Consider the following 6,480-nt stretch of genomic DNA (forward strand, 5'->3'; position numbering starts at 1 on the left):
CACGAAGTAAAGGGTATTCAATTTTGTTGAAAGAAAGGCTTTTCCCAATTTCGTAGAGAGATAACCATGAAATATGAAAAAAAAAATCATTTTTAATTCTTTCATTAGAATCAAAGAGCAAGAACATTTTAAAGCAATCAACCGAACTATATATATAACTGAAAAAACCAATGAATGCCTCCTTATAGGTGTTAATTATTATATAATTATTGCTGTTTTTTGAGGTCAATACGATGATTTAGACACCTGAGGAGTACAATATTCACCGAGCCCGAAGGGCGAGGTGAATATTGTACTTCGAAGGTGTCTAAATCATTGTATTGACCTCAAAAACAGCAATAACTGTTTTATTATATGATTATCTATTTTTGGTCCAATGTTGAATAAAGAATTCCTTATATTGAACTGGAAATAATTCCTTATATTGACCTGGAAGGTCACGTGCAGGTCAAAATAATGTAGTATTTTTCTAACATTGTTGGATCTCAGCCAATCAGAGAGATGGGAATTATTCAATCATATAATAAAATATTATATAGCGGGTGTGTGTATATATATATATATATATATATATATATATATATATATATATATATATATATATATATATACATACATACAATGTATATATATATATATATATATAAAGCACTAAAAATGACCAACGACACGAACAATAATAATTGTCATATTTTCGGGAAAACCTGTCCCTTCCTCAGGACAAAGAAAAAAGTTAAGTAGTCATAAAAGCAAAGGAAATAGAGAAACAAAAACAACTAGCACTACTACTAAACTACCAAACACTAAATATTTAGAATATTACATGTTTAATTTGAGTTGTGAACAAAGAATTCCGGAGCGCTATGAATTGCGTCCGGTCTATCGGGTGTACTCTGGTGTACTACACCAGAGTACACCCGATAGAGTCATTCCTTAAGTACAGAACAAACTTTTTTGTGGTCGTATTTCGTGACCATAGTCCACCATACGACAGGGATAATATGGACATACCCCTCCCCTCTCCCTTTGTTTCATGGTGTCTCAATATTCAAACTCCTTCAAGTCAGCACGGAAAAGAAACAAGGAAAAACAAGAGGCCCAAGGGCCTTAACGGTCACCTGAGTATAATACAACAATTTAGAGGATCCATAGAGTATAAAATGAACCGAAAGGTGAAGCTTTGTTCCCCAAAAGCAAGAAAAATAGGATGATCAGGATCAACAAAATAATTAGTGTGTTCATTAACAGTACATAAATTTGGTTCTAATCTGTTCCCCATTTATCACTCTCAATATACAGTATATAAACAAACTTATAATCAGTGCTTCTGTACTCTTTTAATTCCTTGTTGAAATCTCTTGCATTGGCCTCTCTTGGTCTTTGATGAACATTTAATAAGACAAGTTATTTTTGTCTCATTTTTATTTATCTGTTACTTACAAGTCTACCTGATCATTAAAACTATGAAAGTACTTTTTGTATTATACAATAAAAATTCTTGCATAATTCTCTTATTCTATTAACCTTTCAAGTACATTATTTACAGTGATTAATTATCACAAGTAAGTGGCAAAGGGGAATAACTCCTCTCAGTAGAATACAAATTAATAGAGCCCTGGCCTGGACCAGAACACTTGATCAAATGGTTCTGATGTTCAAAAATCTGGTAAAAATACCCTTCCTTATTAAAACTTTTACTCTTTTTGCCTCTGATATGCCCAGGTGCAGAGAAGATTTTTAAAGCATTAATGCATTTTCACTATATAATAAATAGAGCCCCGCCCTAATATCAGAACCTCTGATCCAGGGGTCATGAAATTCACAATTTTGGAAGAGGCATCCTTGCTTATCATAACCATGTATTTGTTTAAACAATACCCAGGAGTAGAGAAGAAGATTTTCAAAGAAATAATGCACTTTCACCATATGATCTATATAGCCCCGTCCTAGCACCAGAACCCCTGACCCTGGGGCTATGAATTTCACAATTTCGGTAGAGTCACCATTGCTTATCATAACTATGTATTTAATTTGTTTAAAGAATACCTAGGAGTAGAGAAGAAGATTTTCAAAGAAATAATGCAGTTTCATTATATGATCTATATAGCCCTGCCCTAGCACCAGAACCCCTGACCCTGGGGCCATGAATTTCACAATTTCGGTAGAGTCACTCTTTCTTATCATAACTATGTATTTAATTTGTTTGAATAATACCCAGGAGTAGAGAAGAAGATTTTCAAAGAAATAATGCACTTTCACTATATGATCTATATAGCCACGCCCTAGCACCAGAACCCCTGACCCTGGGGCTATGAATTTCACAATTTTGGTAGAGGGCTCAATGCTTATTACAATCATGCCAACAGTTTGACTGCTTGATGTCCAGGAGTATAGAAAAAGATTTTTAAAGATTGCATTAATTTTGATGGTTTTGGCCCCACCCCTCAGGCCCCAGGGGGGCAGGGGCCACGAATTTCACAATTTTTGTTCCCCTTCACCCATAGATGCTATATGCCAAAATTGGTTGAAATTGGTTTGCTGGTTCCAGAAGAGAAGCTGAAAATGTTCAAAAGTTTACGACCGAAATCAAGCAAGTAAATTTCAATGACCTATTTGTTTGGTGTTTGGTAACATATGAAAACCTAGCTAGGATATATCCATTTGTTTAAAAACTAGAAATTAACAGCATTTCAACAAAGGTCCAGCTTTATTGTTAAATACATGTAATTATATTGCCTTGGCAGACAAATCTTACTTCTTTTTTATGACAAGATTTACTGGCACACACACACACTTGCCTACCATCTGTAAACCCCTACTTTCTATTCAGAAATTGTTTACCGTAAATGGTTATCAACTACAAACAGAAAGTATACTTTTCTGAGAATATTTTTTTCCGGGTGATTTTTTTAAAAAATGATATACATGTACATATATTATCAAGGTCCTGATAAAATATCTTAATATACTATGTATGACATGAGCATATGTTATCAGTCATTTAAAAGGATGCCTTTTTAACTGTCATTTTATAAATATACGATCTGGTTTCGTTATATATTCGAGTTACAGCAAGAATTTATACAATCCAGACGGACAAAAATCAAAATGTCGTCACAGAGACTATACGGATTCTTCCGATGTCCTGACTGTAAAACGCTCACTGGGAGAGTTCCTATACCTACAAAAAGTCTAGTAATCCAGAGGTATGGTTTTCACCTATAAATTTAAAATCTTATGATTTAGAGGTTATATTTTTTTATTTAAAGACGTACAACACACTGGGGGAGATAACTCTTGGGATTTCAATAAAAAGTTTAACATAACGTTAAATTTGACGTTAATTACGAAGCGTCAAAATGACGAGCGATACGATCCCGATGTAATTATTGTAAAAAAAAAAAAAAAAAAAATAGAGGTTTTTATTGCGGTTTCTTTAGGAATACTAAATCCTATCCTTGATCATTTGCGCAATTGCAATAAATCTTCCCCCTCCATAAAAATGAAAAAAAAAAGACAGGTTCCTTAAAATTCTTAAATTTAAATCTAGTTAATTAATTCTTTAATATTGTATTTATGATATACACAAAGGCAATGTTTTAATAAAAAATGTTAATGCTACTCTACATTGCTTTTTCCCGTCACAATCGGCCGCATAAAATTGAGAATAAATATTACCGGCATGTCTAAATATTATCATATTACGAAAATAAACAATTTCTTGCTTTTCTTTTCTTTGAAAAAAAAAATGAAAAAGAGTAACCGTTTTCAGAAGGTCATTGATCAAAGAGAAACAACTCTAAAAATGTAGAGGTGTATGCCTTTCCTCCTCTTAGCTGAGTTATTCCTCCTGTTTTCCGAAGAATTATGGGTTTTTTCCCCTCACATTACATTTACAGTGTGTTGCAGGGAACACAAGAACTGAAAGCGAAAGTTTATACAAATTAAAGTAAGTATCAACAGTGAAAAATTATTTATTGAAATTAATACAACGGTTGCACCCCACTGAGAAAATCCTTTACTGTAGGCCTAAACAGTTTCAGTTCGCATTTCCTCGAATAAAAACAAAACGATTGATACCAATGTAGATGATACCATTGTAGATGATTCAGGCACATGATTAATTTTAATATTAATAAATAATTTACAATTTGGTACAATTGAAGTTAATATGAACGAATACATCGTTTCCATTTATTGAAACAAAAGAATGATACAATATCCGGGAGGGGGGGGGGCACCACCCCTCTCGTTTGAAAACAAAAATAATTAAAAAACTGTACGTACATATATTCCATTTTCATCACAAGACAGTTGTACATACACCACTGTTGGTTAACTTAAAAAATAATATTCAATGCAAGTAGAAGTCATATAAAGGTTTGAAATTGCACCTGTGTGCATGAACTCCAAACCTGACACGTGGTCAAAAAAGCCTTAGAAAAAAAATAGTTTTACTAAATACATGTAAATATAAAAAAAATAATATTTAGAATAACAAAAAATTTTATTAATCAATATTTAATCTGTATACAGGAATGAAGGACATTACTTAAGGAGTTCAATATATCAATTATTTATATTATGCAGACGTAACCGATGTTTTTTTTTCAAGCTCGAATGTCCTGCATTGCAGAGAATAATGGGGGGGGGGGTCTTAAAATTTCAGAAATTGCTTATTCATCTTCATTTAAATGCAGATGTAAAGTTTTATATTTGTGATAAATATAATGTACATTACATTTTTTAAGTAAAAGATATTTTCCAGCTAGGAATTTTTATGTGTATTTGTAGATTCATAGCATTGCTTTCGTCCCAAGTCCGAAAGACGCTGTGAGAAACGTAACTTACGGAGAGAGGGAGAGGGGAGATTTTCCGCTATAAATTCAAAACACGTCGTTTAAAATTTTTTAAAAAAATTTTCAAGAACATTTTGATCATCAGTTACAAGAAGTAACTATTTTTGTCAAAATTAAACGACAGATTTTTTCATAAAAAAATATTTCATTTGAAAATCACGCATTTTTCAATGCAAAAATGAACCATAGTTTTTCAGTTTAAATTCTTCAAAATCGTTTTTCTCGAAGTGTGCCTCTACAAATTCACTTTGTTTGTGTGTTTAATAGTTAAACGAACGATTCAGCAAATTTTGACAGCTAGGCTAACTTTAAATATTTAAAAATACGGGATTTTATAGCTAGTTAGTTGAAATTTTTTTGTACTCGTGATCAGCCAAAGGGGGGTAACTTTAGGAACTTCCTGTCCAGATTCGGCTCGAACAATTTTGACCAAAATGTACATACACGTAGCAGATATTGTCATGTATAAGATATACAAAAATAGCGAAAATTCAACGACAGACAATTTTTGGGGTAGGTGTGTTGTACATCCTTAAGCAACCATGAGTCTTTGATAAGATTGTTTCTCTACTTGTTTGTTCACAGGACTTGAACACACTTTTCTTTCGTTTCACATTTACAGAATTATACAGCTTTATCAAGTTCATGTCTAGATGCATTTATGGGGGGGGGGGGAGAGAGAGAGAGAGAGAAACATGATATTTTAGTGCTTTTTTTAAGACTAAGCTTATAGGCCTAGCACAGCACTGGGTATGTAAGTAATACTTAGTGGATTACTTCCCGTCAAATCTAAAAAGGCTTTCATAATGTCCTGTTCACACGGAGAGTTTAATTCGCAGTAAATTAATGCGAAGTAAACTAATGCGAATGAAACTAATTAAATTGCGTTCACACGACAGCTAATGCGAAGTAAACTAATGCGAATTAAATTTTTATTTCTACAATAAGGCTATATTCAGTAAGGCTATTATGACGTCATTTTGCGAATCACGTCACATTGTGCCGAGCAGATACATTTGACCACTGATTTGACATATGTCATAGTGTATGTACACATTTTAGTGATTATCATAATTTTCCTTTGTTTTCCACTCAAAAAATAGCACAAGTACCTATATCTGACCATCGACATGTGGCCTGTGACTTAATGCTGCCCTTACGCATGCGTCAAAATTTAATTCGAATTAGCTTCGCTTAGCGTTCACAGGGAGCTAATGCGAAGTAATTTAATGCGCAGTAAATTAATTCGAATTAAACTAATTCGCATTAAGTTCTCCGTGTGAACGCAGATCAAATTTAATTCGCAGTAACTTACGTTTAATTCGAATTAAACTCTCCGTGTGAACAGGGCATTACTTCGCATTAATTTACTGCGAATTAAACTCTCCGTGTGAACAGGGCAATAAGTCACATGCCACATGTCGGTGGTCAGATATAGGTACTTCTGCTATTTTTAGTGAAAAACAAAGGAAATTATGTTAATTAATTAAGGAATGTTTTTAAGTTTTGTGTGATTTATTGGTGTGTAAATCACACAGACTTGTCACGTAGGCATATTTCATGAAGCGCGCTAGCGCTTCATGAAAAATATGCCTACGTGCAAGTCTGTGTGATTTACACA

Source organism: Saccostrea echinata, unplaced genomic scaffold (genome assembly GCF_033153115.1).
Source record: "Saccostrea echinata isolate AGI-Se365-2 ecotype Australia unplaced genomic scaffold, CSIRO_AGI_Sech_v1 ptg000086l, whole genome shotgun sequence".
NCBI lineage: Eukaryota > Metazoa > Mollusca > Bivalvia > Ostreida > Ostreidae > Saccostrea > Saccostrea echinata.